This window comes from Parus major, chromosome 9 (assembly GCF_001522545.3).
Source record: "Parus major isolate Abel chromosome 9, Parus_major1.1, whole genome shotgun sequence".
In the NCBI taxonomy this organism is placed as follows: domain Eukaryota; kingdom Metazoa; phylum Chordata; class Aves; order Passeriformes; family Paridae; genus Parus; species Parus major.
In genome coordinates, this window is record NC_031778.1 from 1,637,525 (window position 1) to 1,654,358 (window position 16,834).

Sequence of the window (16,834 nt, forward strand, 5' to 3'; positions counted from 1 at the left end):
ACCCCCACCACTCCCTGCCATCGCTGGGCGCCGGCACTTGACGCGGACAAGTTTTTGAACCGAAAGAGTAAAGTTACCAAACTTCCGTGTTCTCTCCGCCCTGCGGGGAGGAGCCGTGGGTCTCTGTGAACAGACTAACGCTCCGCTCCGTTGTTTTTGGAAGTGCTGTGTTAGTGCTAAATGCCACAGAAGTGCCTCCTGCCCTAGAAGTAAACACAGCCTTTCTGGGCTGCGTGGCACCAGCAATCCATTTGTGGCATCTCAGGTTGGTCCTTAGGATCAGACATTACCGCAGCGGCCAAGGTAGAGGAAATGGGTATGAATAAGGTAGAGGTGATAGGTTTGCATCGGATTCTTCGCTCTCAAAGAAATTATGAGATGCAGAGAGAAATGTGCAATTTATGAAAGCAAGCAAATCAGTTATGTGCTGCTTGTGAATTTTGCAAGTTCACAATAAGAACTCTCCTCAGTAATGGTGTATTTCCCACACCAAAATTTGCATTGAGCATGTGGCAGCGCAGGTATTCACTGCTCCCTGACACAAAACTCACCTTCAGCATCACAACAGGCCAGGTGTCAGCAGGATTAAACAAAACAAGCAGGTTCAGTGTCACCCTAGAGGTAGTAAATTCTAAAGTTACACTTATAAACCCTTCCTTTTTAAAGGACATTTCTTTATGTATCAAATAACCCTTACTTGCAGTGTGATTCACAGTCGAAAATCCTTGAGGGACTTGGACATGGGCCCAGAGCAATTGGGAAGACAAATACTAGTGTGAGAGCAGTGTTGGAAGCAATCCTGGCATCACGACTCCCTGGAGCTTGCAAAACTCACGTAGATTTGACTTCTTCAGAGGAACTTGCTGTGATACCTTTCAATTTGTCTGAGGCAGGTGCTTTTCATACAAAATCAGGTAAGTTGCAGACATTGACAGCCAGTGGCACCATCCTGGACCTTACAGTGGTAAGTACCTGCTCACTTTTCCATCTGTTCTTCGCTGATGTACACTGAGCAGAAGCTTGTGAGCCTTTGGCTTTCTCCCGGAAGTCTTTTGAGGCGTAGCTAGAAGAGCTATTGCACTGCCTAGGGAAGCTGGTTGTATCTTCAGCACTTTTAGTGACTGAAATATACATGGGAATAACTGTAAAGCAATGCTCTCTTAACATTCAACGCTATCACCTTTTCCTCTGATTTATGTGAGATGGCAGAGCGAAACTAAGGTGAAACTTAACAGGGCACAGTGTGGATACTGCAGAAAGGGTTCTTCAAAGCATGGCATCTACATCAAAGTGGATCAAACCTCTGTGTGTTTCATAGGGAATGCAGCTGGGCCACAGCTCTGAGTGTGCCTTCAAGCTGCCCTTGCTGGGGGCTGTGCCTGGGGAAAAGCTCCAGGAGTAAGGAATTGACTGCTGCTGGCACTGAATGCATCCCCAGTGCCTTGCTTGGTGCTCAGTGTGCCCTGCTGTCATGCAGTGATAAATTGTACTATAAGGTTGACAACCCAAGGGTTGTATTTTACAACAACAACAACAAAAAATATGGGAGAGAACCAATAGCCAAAATACATTTTAATTTATTAAATTCCAGTCCATTTGATAAAATACAAGCTTATTATATTACCAATTTGTTTAAACCTGGGTCATATTTTTAAGAAATACAGTCAATTAAGAAGAGATAATAGACAATTTCCTTTTTACTTTTTTTCCCCTTGCTGTTAATAAAGTCCAGGATTGAAATGAACTTAAATTGTTTGAACAAAACTGCTAAAAACGTTATAAAGAGATCAAACAAGCAGATTGAATTCTTAGAAACATCTAACATGCAAAACTTTTAGCACAGTTTGAATGCTTCAATGAATTTCCTGAAAAATGAATTTCCTGAAAAATTATTTTGGCAAGCACTGGGATTACTGCAGGTTTCTCCAAGGATGAGTGTGGGAAGAGCCATCCCTTGTCCCAGCCAAATGCAGGTTACTGCAGGTGTTCCCTGTTCTGGTGGTTGTGCTCAGTCCCACTACAGTGAACACCATTAAATTCTCACATAATGCAGTGAGAAGATGCTGTCTGCATGTATTGCAAGTACAATTCACACGCCCAACAGCTGAAAAATTGTTCTTATGCGAATTATCAGCAATGCATATGTTTTCTGCAGAATCCCTGAAGTTCATTAAATTTGCTTTAAACTTCAGCTAGTAAGAAGTTCAAGAAAAAGTCCTCCTGTGTTGAAAGTCTGTTTCATTACAGATGAATGAATATCTGATCACTGTTAAAGTCTGAGGATAGTTTCCCTTTGTTCTGGACAACACATGTGTTGCAAACACAAAGTAAGAGTTTTTCAATTTTTTTTTCCAAAATAATTAGTAAATCCATTAAATAAGCAGTAGACTAATTATATTGCATAAGTTATCGAAATAGAAATTGTAAAGTCTCAATGAACAAAGGCTAAAAAAATGGTTTCTTAAAACACATGTACCTCAGCAAAAGTTAAATATGCAGCAGTCTAAAAAAATCAGCTTCAGAACAATGACATTTGAAACGGCCTATCTTAAAAATGACAGATGGCTTACATTCTACATTACATTTTTCTTTAAGAAGAATTTCTAAGTAACATTCGCTTGTGGTTGTTCCTAGCATTAGCATTACCAATATACAGGCGATAATTTAGGAATTTCAAGGCAATATTTTCCACCTTGCATATGCAAAGAGTTAACATTTATTAAAAGTATAAGCATATCCTTTTCATTAAAGGATCACAAATTGCTTTAGGTAAAATCCATGTACAATATTTACAGTCACCCTAACAACTCTACAAATTATGTAAGTATCCTAGATCCTCTGGAGGAGTCTGGTGGGTGCCTGGCTGTATCCATGCACTCTTCTCCAAACCAGTTTGGTGCACTGCTGTCAGGGCTGTCTCCTGGAGTGGTCCTCTCTTGCTCCTGCATCTGCTCTCCAATTTTGGTAATATCCAGCTTCCCAGCCTTAAAGGCCCAAGACACTGCATGTGCCAGATTTATTTTAGAGTTCAATGACATTGGCTTCCTCCAGCTTCTAAAACAACTCTGGAAGTTCAGACCAGCCCCTTCAAAGCTCTACTTTCTGGTGATGCCATTTGAGGTCCTACTCCCAAAACCCCTCAAGAATGTCAGAAGTCAGCCAAACTACTCCCTGTCTTTCAGCAGCCTACTTAGAGGGTGTTGCTAAATAAAACTGGTTTGGGTTTTAATTATCCATCCCGCTTGCAATTGTTTTCCCTCCTACCCTGTGTATTTCTGAGTAGGGATGTTGCCTGCAATCCTGCCTTTGCTGCCCAAAGTCAATCTCCTAATGTGACGCCAGCTGGCATAGTAATGAACCTGCTCCTGTGAAAAACTAGGTCACTCCTCGCAGCGTGTTTTGCCAGTTCTGAACCAAGCGCTTTGCGGTTTGTTGTGTTAACAGAAAGTGTGTGTGCATATCATTAATCACTGGAGCTGCTTTTGATAACACCAGTTCTTTGATCTTAACACTCCTCATGAAAGTTGCATAGTGATACATCTTAACAGAAACTCTGCATTTAAGCTGTCTGGGTGTGAGGAGGGTCCAGGTTCATACGTTGAGGATCCGCGATGGCGCCTGGAAAACAGCAGAAGGGTTGGGGGAGAATCTGGTCTTCACCTCTGGGATCTAGTGGGGTGAGGAAGGGAGAAAAGCATTAGTGTTACACAGGATACAACTGTCTAGAGAGTTTGAGGGTCCTGGGGTGTTGTGAGGATCTACGTGCTCTCCTTGTAACCACTACCCAGGTGTTAGCCTCTGGCTGGGCATCAGTGAGACTGGCCTTGCTGTACAGGGGGATTCAAGGGCAGGTGTGATGCTGGGCCAGTGAGGAGGGGTGTGGTTGTAACCCAGCCCTTGGACCTTGGAGGTGTGTGGTGTGATGGGGATAACCATGGCTGGGCAGGCCTTGGCTGGACCCAGCCTCTGCAAGGTGAAGAGCTGTCTCTTCACAAAGCCCTGCTGGCAAACACTCTATGAGCATCACAACAAATTCACTGCTGGATGGGTGCTGGATTTAAGTGAGAGGAATTACAGTGGTGTGCATCTTGTCCTCAAGCTTTTGGAGAATGCCATCCAGGCTCCACTAAAATGTTCCATTAGGGGCCACAGTCTGTGTCTGCTGTGAATAGAGGTGCAGACCTGGAGAACCCAAAGGAGAAAAACTGTTTATTGGACCTTCCAGGCTGGTTAAACTGCAAGGACTTGGATAAGGATGTAAACTTCTTACACCTGGAGGAAAGACAGAGATAACAATGGTTGCTTTCTCTGATGCAGACTCTGATGTCTGTGGAATCAGAATTTCATGCAATATGTAGCTCCTGTAGTTGTACTGAAGCATGAAGGACACCTGGATGCTTCTGTCATCCCTAATGCTGAAAACTCAAATGATTTTTTATAGGACTGGCCATAGATGTGCATCCAGCCCAGGAGTCAGGGTGAGTCTGGCCATAAAACATGAAAGGGTCAAAAGCTTTGCTGGGTATGCTGATGGCACCATCCAAGCAGAGAAAAGAGCACAAAACTGCAGGCAAAGAGAGTACAGGGAAACAGGGAAAGCTATTGATCTCTGGTTGATGTTTCATTGTTCTGATTTTTCCATTCCTCTGGGGATGCATCTGACACACTAAGGAACAAGTGAGATGTCACAAACAGCATATACACAGCTCAGTGGCTGGGGAAAAGCAGCAGCCTGAGTCCTACCTGTAGCTGTCAGGACATACCATAAACCCAATTCCCACATGTCTGGCAAAGTCAGGGGCTTCAGGTAAGAGTGAAAGTCCTATTGGCCAGGTGTGAACCAGGGAGTCTGACTTCTCTTTGGACTGGTGGCTTTTTGGTACTGTCTTCATTCCTGACTACACCTTTGCCAAGCTGTCTGTTAGAGAGACTGTGATGGTGCCCTGGGGCCCCAGGACATGGGACCTATGCTTGTATGGTTCAGAGTGCAGTGTTCTTGGTAGCATGTGTTTGTGTCTAGGATTCTAGTCTTCTCTTTCCCTTCCTCAACAAATGAGATAGGGACCTTCAGGGGTTTATCGTGGACCCCCTTTGCATCCAATCTGGAAAACTGGAAAACACTGTATTTTGAATCCTTAAGGTCAAAATGCAAAATTAAATCAACAAGGGTCAAATACAAGGTTTAAGGGTTAAATGCAAAGTCTATCCTCATTGCTGCACCTCAATAAATAGCCCAGACTATTCAGAGCAAGGAAGAAGTTTTGGTGAGGTTTGCAAATTGTGTTTTGCCTGAGGTCACTGTCCCACTTTCAGCAGAACTGGCTATACCCATCGTGAGCCTTGTTGCAGCAGCGTGCCAGCAGTCCTCTGCGGAGGAGGCACTTGACTGTCTGCTGATTAAACACTTCTTCCTTGTCTCCTCCAAGGCAAAGATTTACTTTTCACACGTGGCCCTGGAGTAGCTGCTGTTACCTCTACTGGCACAGCACACTGCGGCTGGGGAGTTCAGCCCCAGCCCTGGCTCTGCGTTCTGAGTCATTCAGTGCAGCCTGTGAACAATTCCTGTGGCTGGCTGGGAGATGCTGTTCTCTTTGGTGGTCTAATGTAAAAAGCAGCTAAAACACAGCCTTGTCAGTGTGCACTTTCCTTTATTCTGGGGATGGGAAGTAGCGGGGGCCCTGTCAGGGAAAATGCTGAGCACAGAGTGTTTCCTCATGGGATTTTCAGTAGCACATGCATTTCACAACAAGAAAATTATCTTTGCTGGTATAGAGAAACTCACAGAAAAAAAATGTAGAAACTCACAGGAAAATCCCAAGGAAGTCTCAGAGCTGTGCAGCTTGTCTGTTCATCACAGCCATGTCCTCCTTGGCATTCATAGTGGGAGCAGCTTCTGCCCACACCAGCAAGGGAGAGTTTTGTGCTGTCTGGGCAGGTGCTGCTCTCTAGGCAGTGATCTGCAAAGGTTCCCAAGCGAACACCTGTGCCCAGAGGCTGACTCACTCTGCAGCCCTAGTGCTAGTCCACACTGACTGCTCCAAGTTAGTGCAGAAGGTGTTAACGACACCTTTCACACATAGATGTGGTGACACACACCTTGTACATAAAGTATCCAACTGAGGGAATCATAAATCTTGAACTTTCTGTTATGCAGTTTAAAATTTTTGTTTTGGGTTGAATTCTGATCAGTTACAGTATGACATTGTCTAGCATGCCTTTCTGAAGGCAAGGGATGGCCACATTACCTAATGGGCAGTGACAAAACAGTTGTCAGTGAGTATGTGGCTTTATGCACCACTGCAATCAAATATGAGGATTTCCTGATGGGTACTTTGGGAATTATTCACACCGACTTTAGGGCTTTTAAAAACTGCTAATTACCTTAAAGTCTGCCTTGTAGCTTGTCTCTTGAACAAAATGGTCTTCTGGGATAATGAAGCCTTGTTTTGACTTTATAGGCTTGGATGGTTTTGCTCCAGTCCATGGACGATACTCTTGTCTGAAATGAGATTGTCAAGACAGAAGAATTTGTAAAAGACAACATTTTCACAGGGTACTTCTGCTCAGAGTGGTTGCAAAGCCAGAAGGCAAGGTGGGATACAATCAAGGTTAAACTTGTCTGAGGCATACCGAGCATTCATAAAAGAACTGAGCCTAGCAGCCTGTTTCTCTCAGAAAGCCCAGACTGAAAGATGGAACGGCACAAACTGGGCTAGCCAGATTCCCTGACTTAACTCTTCTTTTTTTCCTACAAAATGTGCTCTCCTGGAGGTCACTGATGCTTCCCTCCTGGATAAGAAATCAGTGTAACTTTTTGCATGCTCACCCACTGACCACTTACAATGTAAGTGTAACACTGTCTGGCACCTTGGCCACTTACACTGTAAGACACCTTGGTCTGGTGTTTGGTGCTCACATATGCTGAGAGCCTGCTGATGTTGCCATACCTGGCTGTGGCTCTCTCAGCAGCAGGCCAGTGTGTGCTGTGCTGCACAGCTGTGGCAGCTCAGTCTGAAATGCATCCAAAGGGAGACACCGTCTCAGCTGGCAGATGCTTACGCTGATGATTTTCCTTCACATGGGGCAAAGTGCTTTAAATCTGCCTGATGATGCCTGAGAAGGCATTGCTGCTTCAAGAATAAGTCAGCCAAGGGTCATCTGAGAAATGGGAGCAGAGACTGCACTGAGAAAGGGGCAGCACCTTTTGAGAGCACTTAAGTACAGCATTGCAGGGTCTACTCAGCTGCCAGTTCCCTTCTGCAACTTTCCCTCTGCTTCTCTGCACCCCATGTCACAAACAGGCCTCAGTAATGCCCTTGCCATTACGACTTTCTGGATGCTGCAGTAGCAGCCAACTGAGCTGTCTTGTTGATCAGAGGAAGACAGAAGTCTGCTCTGTTTGTGTGTGTATCTCTGGCAACCAATTCAGGCAGCTTCTGTAGCAAAAGGAGAGGTGACTAACCGAGATGTGACAATCTTATTTTCATACCCTGGCATGGTTCAATAACCACATTTTACTACCTGCTTATGCACAGGATCAAGGGGTAAGACTGAGACTTGTTTTAATGTGTTGAGCTAATCTTTGATCACATCCTTTCTGAGTTTCATTTTCCCAAGCATGCTATTTGCTGTATTTATAATAGTTGCAATTTCCTCTTTTAAATAGATATCTAACTTAAAGTGCATGAGTGTGGAGTATTATTTTAGAATGCATGGTTTGGAATTGATCCTTTTAGTATGTTATAGATAATGTCCTATGGAAGAACTTCCTGCTCTTGGAAAGCAAAGCCAGGCCCCTGTCAGAGCTGTCTATGTGGATTGCAAATCTTGTTTATAATTAGTTTGTTCTTGCTGTCCTGAGCTGCCTTCTCTGTACCATGCTGTTTGGGCCTGCTCAGGCAGCAGGTGAGTGCCCATGCAGCTCCCCTGGTTCCTGCTCCCTTCCTGTAACACCTCAGGATAAGGCAGCACTTTTGAAGAAAGGTGATTTTGGCCAAGCGATGCCCCAAGAAGGCAACCTTTCAGCAGGGAATCCCGGATGTGAATGAAAGCAGAGTTAAATCTGACCTCTGTTCTGCTGCACAGCCAGAGGGAGGACACAGCTACTGGGCAAAATACCAGCAAAATGGTACAAAACCATCAGTTACATCCCTGCAGTTTCTAGGAACTGGAACCTGCTGCTCCACATAAAGGCTGATTTCCTCAAGAATGCTGGTGGCATTGATTCCTAACCATTCATCCTTGTGCTGACTGGTCTCCCTGCTGCAATGGAGTGTGTCTACAGCTTTCAATGAATGACTGTGCTGCCTGCCTGTGCAGCCAACTCTGTCTCAATGCTTTATAGCAGATCATTTGCTGATTTGGCAGGCCCCCAAACCTGGAGTCCTTTTGGATCACAAGACCCTCATTTTGGCTGGAAGTCAAACAATTTTCATCTCAGCCTGGATAGTCAAAACTATTTTTGAGGCACCTACATGCACTGAGGAAATGCTCCCCACAGAATCAGAAACATAAGAGCAGATACAGTCATGGCCCACACCACAGCAGCATTTCTGATTTGGAACTGGGATTTTGCTCTGGGAGAACTCAGAACTCCAAGCAAAAGTGAAGGGCAGAGCAGAACAGAGACAACTTAGCTTAACTCCTTTTGGGAGCTGAGGTACTTAAACCAAGAAAGGAATATTATAACCTTTGGTTGAGAAAGTGTGGCTAACTAAATTTGCTCTGCCTCTAAGCTTGCAGGACACATGTTCCCATCCCCAGCTCCATAGCCAAGAATCAGAAGGAACATGAGCCCAAATATCAGTCTGGTGACTTGACTAGAAATCAGTCTTGGTGTGATGAGTGGACTCAATCTCATCAAGGCCTGGGGAAGAGGGATGACCTTCTTTTTAATGTTACTTAGTTTAAGATGTCAAGTGACAAGATTAGTGACTATCTTCCCCTTTGTATGCTGTGTAGTGTGACATCCAGCTGCTACTGTGGATGAACATGCAAGACTGACTGTTGCTGCTCAAGACAGTAATCTTCATCCTTCCCACTGCACCCCTCTCTTCCTCCCCTTGTTCCTGGACAGCAGCAGCTGTCAGGTTCCTATGGGGCTGTAAGGACCTGCAGTAGAGGGAAAGTAATCTCCCAGGCCCAGAACTCGGTGACCAGGCTCTCTTTTGGTTCTGTTTGTCCTCCACTCTTACAACCTAGAGATTTTTGATCTCCATAAATACAAATGACCCAGTGGTACTTGAAGAACTAAACCATTGGAGCTGTGAAAAAGAAAGACCTCCTGAGTAGCACACAGGCTTTAAAACAGTAGGGATCAAGAGGGAAGGGCTGCTTTTTATGTACTGCTGCTTCTTTACCTCTAACTCACTCTAGGATGAATTAAGAAGCAGCTTCTTGCATGTGGGTTGCCCCGGTGCTTTAATCATACAAATCACTGCTTTTTCAGCTGTTTCTGTGCTCTTTCTCAAAACTAGTTAATAGAGCCTGAGAAAAGGCCTTTCTTTTGTAATGTGTGGGGATGTGTCTGCAGGGGAAGGTTTGAATCAACACAGTGTGGAAAAGGAGGCTTGTGGCCTGCTGGGACAGTTTAACTCCTGTGGTGATGAGAGATGGAGCAAGTGGGAGTACAAATAATGTATAGGCTAGAAACAAAAAAAAACCCAAAACCACTGGATTGTTAATTACCATGGTGTTGTGATGAAGCCCAGCATTGATGAGAGCTGTTTCACTGAGCTGGTGTTTATGTGCCACCTCCTCCCCTGGGTGAGCAGGACTGCCTGTACCAGGCTCTCAAACAGCTGAGACTGGAGACCAGGCAGAGAAATGTCCCCACCATCATTCATCATGTGGCCTCACAGACTTCAGGGCATGATTTGGGAATGGTGGATTTGGGATTGTTCTTTCCAAACACAGTGCCTGCTGCTGCAGCTCAAGCTGCTGTATGCTATGAATTACACGATGACCAGCTATGTGCCTCTAGCTCTTCCCCCATTTCATGTGCTCTGCTAATGTTTTCTGCTCTGCAGAGAAAGCTGTCTGCAAAATCCTTTTTTATTTCACTGACCTAGGGAAAATCTAGCCTAGAAGGCTTTTTAATTTCATCAAGGTGGAGGGCACTTCTGTTAGGCATAGGGAAGCAGACAGTGGGAATCCCAGCAGGGCTGTTTGCAGTGCTGGGGCTGCTGTTTCCATACAGATTTATCTTCAGCACTGATAGTCATACACCACCAATGCCAGAACAGTTGTCATTTTAGTACCTCATCTTTATGTCAAAATTTGCTTCGCATGATTAATTAGCAGTGGCGGTTCTGAGCCACTGCATAACATTTCTTATTAAAGAATTGGAGAAAAAGGCTCAATCTGTATAGCTGACTGCAACTCAAAGCTATGCTGCCTGACCTACCTAGTCTGTGTCTATTCTTCTGCCCTCTTCCTTCTCATACCCAGCACACTAGTGAGAATTAAACAGGATAATAAACATTCTTCCAAATTTCCCTTTAGAAAGAAATTTGTGTACACAGCTTGGGCTGCCTGTTATTTTCCAAAAGAAAATACAAACTACTCTAGATGTCCCCTGGGGAAGCCAGACTGGTGTGGGAGAGGTTTTGGCAGAAGGTGTGGGGTGTGAAATGTCTCCCTGCTCCTTTGAGCAGGGAGCAAAGTGTTGCAAAGAGCTCCTTTGCAACACAGCTCTTCACAGGCTACTGTCAGGGCCATGCATTCTGGTTCGTCCAGGCAGAGCTGGGTGGCCAGTCCTGGTGCCCTTCCAAGGACAGGCTAAGTCCACCTGCTGGCAAACACCCCCATAGGTCAGGGAGGGTTCTATGATGTCTCCTAGCAAATAGAGGATTGCTAATGTTACGAGTCATGGTCACAGTGAGAGTTCTGCATGACAAAGTCAGGAGCCCTCCTGGATAATGGAGCCACTAAACAGCTTTTCCGCTGAGCTGTGTCACATAGCGGTGGGGTGCCCTTCCAATCCCTGGACACTGAGGCAGATTGTGCCCATTCTCCTATCCAGCCAAAGAGCCCAGCACAAGGACAGAAATGGGGGAAAAGCTGAAGGAGGGGAAAAAATAGAGGGATAGAGAAAAGACGTAGCAGAAAGACAGAGAGACCAGCACACAGGAATTGCAGAGGAGGAAAGCAGAAGCCACCTGGATAGTTCCTGTCTCAACTCTTACCACCCCCAGTAAGGTCAGGCAGTACCTGGAACCATTCATAAGTCACAAGAAGGAAGCAACAGCAAAAGACTTGAAAGAAGTCTTGTACTTGAAAGCACAAGACAAAAACCCTAAGACTCTAACAATTACCTTAGGGTGAGTTTTAGGGACTTGCCTTGTTGACAGGTAGATGCTTCCCTTTTTTCAGAACTATGTGACTGGGGATGTGTGGGTAGGTCTGAAGGTCTTGACTTCTACCATTCACCCACTTTCCATTCTTTCACTCTAACCTAAGGTTGAGTGGACTTTCAAGAAGGAAATTCCTCCTACTTTAAGGAACATCTTTGAATTCCACACTTCAGTTTTACAGTGTACAGACAAGTCATAGTTTGCATTACACCCTCTCTTGAGCCCCTATTCCCAGCCCCACTGTGTCTCTCGTCACACACCTCTGTGCCCCTCCAAGCCCTCTCTGCCCCAGCCAGGCTATGCAGTGCACAGTGAGTCCTCTGGATCCATCCCAATGCCTGCGCCAAGCAAGCTTACTTCTTAAATAGCATAAAAATCAGGGGCTTGAGTATTAATTTCCCCAAGCAGCGAGATACTTAAGAATGTAAAGATAACTGTAAGCCTTGATTATAAAAGATTTACTGCTATTATTAAGGATAAGCATGCCTTTAAAGATCTTTCTGGATCAAGGATGGAGCTCCTCATACACAGTACTATTAACCCTGCCGGCTCAGGTGTGTGCCCTGATCTCATACATTGCTGAACACAAGCTCAGGTATTTTCTCTGTTTTCTGCACAGCTGCAGTAAGATGTTTTTCAGTGTGAAGGAGTTGCCACAGTTCACTTTGTTTTTCTACACAGGCACTATTTGAAGGTAGATGAATATACAGGCAGCCAAATAACACACTCTGTGAGTGCATCCATGGGTATGGGGAAAAGTGTCAATCACGTTCATTCTACAGTATTCCTTCTGGGGGGAATGTCTGCTTCATGGTCATGGAATGGCATGTGCTGAGTATTTGTGCAAGAAGGTGGGAATTCAGTTTGCTGAGGTACCTTCCACCTACTATTCCCAAAAATTATGAGCAATGGCACAACAGCACATTTTCCCTTAATTACTCCAGGTCCTTATGAGCTTTCTTTCCATCAGAAAAATGTGGCTCACGCTGGGTGAGCAGGAAACCCTTATGATCTCAGGGTCCAAGCTTGGTCTTCACTGCTGTGCCTTCTGAGAGCAAACAAGTTGGGTGCTCTTGACTTTCACACCTGCTCAAAATACCTGTCATGGAAACCCCAGCAGCAGACAGTGAGTGGGCTCTGCTCGGGGCCTGCATTATGCCTGTGTGCAGAAATTTGCAGCCATCTCCCAGCTCCCCAAGTGCCAATACAAGTAAAGCCAATGGGTGAGGGGAAGAGGCAAAACAACTGTTCACAGCTCTGGTGCAACATTCTCACACATCTGAAGTGTTTTCCAAAAGCTGGCAGGTTACTGCAGGGAAAACTGATGCCTGTAGTGATTTATAGTCTAGGTGAGCCTTAAACAGGGTTTTCCTCCCAGAAACACTGGTCCTGGCAGAGAGGCTGTGCCTTCATCCCTGTTGCCTTCTAACAAGGTAAGAAGATGACATCCAGACAGCCAGCTGGGGATACCTGCTGACAGCACCAGCTTCTCTCATCCTCTGTTGAGGGAGCTAAGTAAAGCACTTCGCTATTTCTAGAATGTCTGCTAAATGTAATCAAGACCCAGTACTACAATTAATTGTGTGCAAAGCCAAAAGTACACAGCACCTGCAACTTACTGCTGAAGGGAGAAGTCACTTCTGTGACACTAAAGGACAAACCCTTGGGAAGGTGCAGAGAGGCCACTCAGCACTTTCTTCTACCTCCTCCAGCATCAGTAAGGTGTAATCTACTGCAACCCTCTGCAGCAGTCCCTGGGATCTTTTCACAGTTGGAACACATCCCATTTTAGCCTTTCAAGTGCAGCTTGTATCAATTTGCCTTGGCCTGTGTGCCTGAGCTCCCACAATGCAGCCCCATTGGGATTGACTTAATTTAGACCCTGCAAAACTCCAGCCAAAATTCAGAGACTGGAGGGAGAGAGCAGCTGCCCAAAGATCTGGGGACACAGGGCAGCAGTCTGTATGGCAGGCAGTTGTGCTGTCCTTCCACCTTTTATTCAGTTATTATTTCAAATTGCACAAAATCTTTGCTTCCTCAGGAGTACAGATACTCTTCCAACACCCTCTCCACCTTCATCTTTATTCTGGCCATAGACAGATTCCTCCAGTCTCAGTCACTGATCCCAGAGGTTATTTTGTTCTGGGAAATGCCAGGTCATGCTAACCAGCTACACTATATAGAGTTTTGTGTGCAGCTGTTTCCTTCTGAGCTTAAAGCAGAGTGCAGAATGAAGTCTCACAGGAGCATTGCACTGATACACAAAAGCACATCAAATGGTGCTGAATGTTACAGGGGTCTCAACACTACACTTGGGTGCTTCACAGAAACAAACACAATAGGCTGGCAGAGTCAAAATTCCTGAATTAAAAAAACCCAAAGAAACTACAAAACCTAAAAAAGTCCCAACACCTTACAGAGTTAAGGAAGAAAACCACTATTGACATTAAAAGCATGGAGTGGACCACTGTCAATGCCAGCTCTTCAGCACTGTCTTGTTCAAGTCAGCCTTGATTTCTCTTTCCCACTAAGCAAACCCAGGCAGCTGCTGAGACCACAAAGTACAGGTGGAGGTTACTGACCAGCAGTGCCCACATTGCAGAAGCCAATCATCCAGGAAGAGCCTCGTGGTGGTGTGCCTGACCCAGCTGTGTGCAGAACCTGCTGGAGCACCCAGAGCACAAAGGACTCAAATGACCCATTTCATGGGAGAGTGGACACAGCTCCCCATGCAGAGAACCCAGGCCTCAGGGCTGCCCTACCTCCTCACTGGGCTGACCCACAAGGAAGGGCTGAAACTGCTGCAAGCAGAAAAGAGGGAATCCCCCTGATGTTCTCCCTAGCAAGGCAGTGAGACTGTCTTACAAAAAACATGCACTATTATACCTTTGCTCCTCTCTACCATCTGCTGCAGTGGTCTCTGTAGGACACTCCCTTTTTCCAATTCCCCCAAAGATATCATGGGGTCCACCATCCTCCTCCTCAGGACACAATGGGCCTTGGTAAGAGCAACCCCTTTGCCTTGCTTCTACCACAAGTGATCTGAACTTCCCTGCTGTCCCCTCTCACTTCTGGGGGACTACAGTCTACAAGAAGCAGGGCAGATCCCTGTTGCCAGAGCACAGTGGGGCGGTGTATGGCCACCAAGGGACAGTTTAATAAACAAGGAAGGTGTTTATGGTCTTTGATACAGAGGAAGATTAAGAATATCAACCCTTAATGCTGCTGTTTGGCTACTACCTGAATATTGGGCAAATGTTTGCAGACTGCAGTGCTGCCTTTGGAAAATAAGGTGAGAGGAAAGGAGTGAACTGTAGTGGTTTTCATGGAGATGTCCTTGTGGGTTGTGAGTGCTCAGCTCACCAAAGGTGGGAGTGCTGTGATCACCCCTTCCTTACTTCAGGAGTGCCATCACTGAAGCTACCAAATACAAACCCAGTACCCCAAGGGTAACCAATAATGAGTGTAATTCTACCAAGAACATGCTTATTCTTTTTTTAAAAAAAAAAAATCTAAATGAAAACATACTCTTGGAGCCTATGAAGCTATTGTGAACTTTTCTCCTGCTGCTTGTCGTGACTTTGTGCTCAGTGGTACGGCGACTTAAATGTGACATTGTACCAGGTGATAATCTATATAAACAACAGAAATTACTGGAATAAGGCAAAAGTGGTTTGACTTACACAGATCTGTCTGCATCCCAGTTGTTTACTGTGCCTTCAAACAGGTTAAAGGTTTTATATGAGAATTTTTTCTGGTGTGGCTGTCCTGGCTTGTGCCTCCATCCTTGTCATTAACTGTTCCTCCTTTCAGCTGTGAGTAGTTCCTCAACTACCTTGAAGTCTTTTTGTAAAATTTGTTTTGGTTTGAATGTTGGTATGTTGCCCCACTCAGTACTTGGTCCTGTGATCTGTAAACTTCTTGTTCTTTGATGACAGTCTGTGATGACAGAGCCTTGTGTAAGGAAAAGTCAGAGGAAGGAAGGTGAGAAAAGTAATTTGAACAGCTATAGGAAAGCTGTGGCTCTAAAGCAGGCTGATGCAGCCTTCCTCTCGAGTCAGGCTAAAAAGGCAGGGGAGGCTTCAACAAGGTGGAGATGGATGTGTTTCTGAAAGGTGGATCTTGCTAGTCTTGTTCTACACAGGTTTCTCTGAAGTAGTTCCTTGCTGCTTTGAAACTGAAAAGTGCTTTGCCTCAAAACCAATAATTACTCTGTGATTGTCCTGTGAGATGTGGCAAAGGAGAAAATAGCACAAATTCAAGCACTGCAGTTCTCCTTTTACAGTCTGCATGTTAACTGCACATAGAGCAGGACAGCTGCCTGTGCAGGAGGAGTGGGATAAGCAATACTGCTGTGCAGGCTGGTAATCCTCCCCAGGGCCCCCAGTTTGTCCTAAAAGCACTGTGATAAATAATCTAATGAATTGCAGTGATGAAGAGAAACATCTCCTAGGTAGATAATAATAGGTAATAAGTGCCTAAATACTTGTGAATCAGTTAGAATAAAAACAATTACTCTATTAGTATACATCATAGGTATATTAAAACCTGCCGAACATCATTATGAGGGAGCATGTGGTAACAACATGAAACTGATACAATATTCAACAGCAGCATTGTAGGAGCTGAAATCCCTCTCCTCCCATGGAGGATGTCAATAAGAACAAAAGTCGGATTTAGGTGCATCCTACCTGACTGCTTGTTGCAGAAAATAAGCATCTGTAATCGGTTATACTGTTCAGAGGGAAAGGAAGAGATCAATAAGATAAGTCACTTAATTTTTAAATGCTCTGAGACAAGTGGTTTGTGACAATTTTTTCCATTGCCCATTAGACGACATAGGGGATATATCCTGCAAATGTCTTCTTGTCTGACTAATCTTTTAAGGCTGTCATTTGGCTCGCCTTGAATGTCGCATTCCAGGAGTTTTAAAGGGAAAAGGATGATGGCACTAAGGGATGCGGCTGTTGGGCACGGACGGGACGCGGACAGCTCCGGCTGTCGGAGGTGCGGTGTCTCCCGGCAGCGGGGGGAATAAAACGCTGCTGCGCCAGGGATGGCATCATGGATCCCACCCCGGCGTGCTCCCTCCTCTCCCTGGGCGCGGGGCGGGCAGCGGCGCGCACTGAGGCCGGCTCCGCTGCCCCGGCACACAGAGGGGCCGCCGGGGCCAGGCACCCGAGACGCTTTTAAGGACCGTACTTCTAAAAGCAAAGGCGGCTTCGGCGAGAGGCTGAGCCCGCCGGCGAGCCGGCAGCCCCCGTAACCCCTCCCCTCGGTGGCGGCTCCCCCGCGCCGCGGTCGCCCGCCGGCATCCCCGCCCCGCGCTGCGGAGGAGCGTCCCCCGCCCGCGGCAGGAGCAACCCCGGCTAGGGGCGGAGCGGGGGGATCGCCGGGCCCGGTTACCTGTAGGAGGTGGTGTGGCCGCCGTCCGCCTGCGAGCGCGGCCGGAGCTGCTCGGGGCCGTCGACCGCCGGTCT

The 16,834-nt window shown here is 45.9% G+C and overlaps 1 long non-coding RNA gene across 2 annotated transcripts; it reads right to left on the reverse strand.

Annotated features, from left to right (window-relative positions):
* Window positions 1-1,543: 1,543 nt before the first annotated feature.
* LOC107209057 lies at window positions 1,544-16,834 on the reverse strand. 2 transcript variants are annotated; one of them, XR_001523413.1, is made up of 3 exons: window positions 16,761-16,834; window positions 6,382-6,499; window positions 1,544-3,669 (listed from the first exon to the last, which is right to left on the reverse strand). It is a non-coding gene; the product is annotated as an uncharacterized LOC107209057 (long non-coding RNA). The 2 variants fall into 2 exon arrangements; XR_004498761.1 differs by lacking the exon at window positions 16,761-16,834 and adding an exon at window positions 15,038-16,448.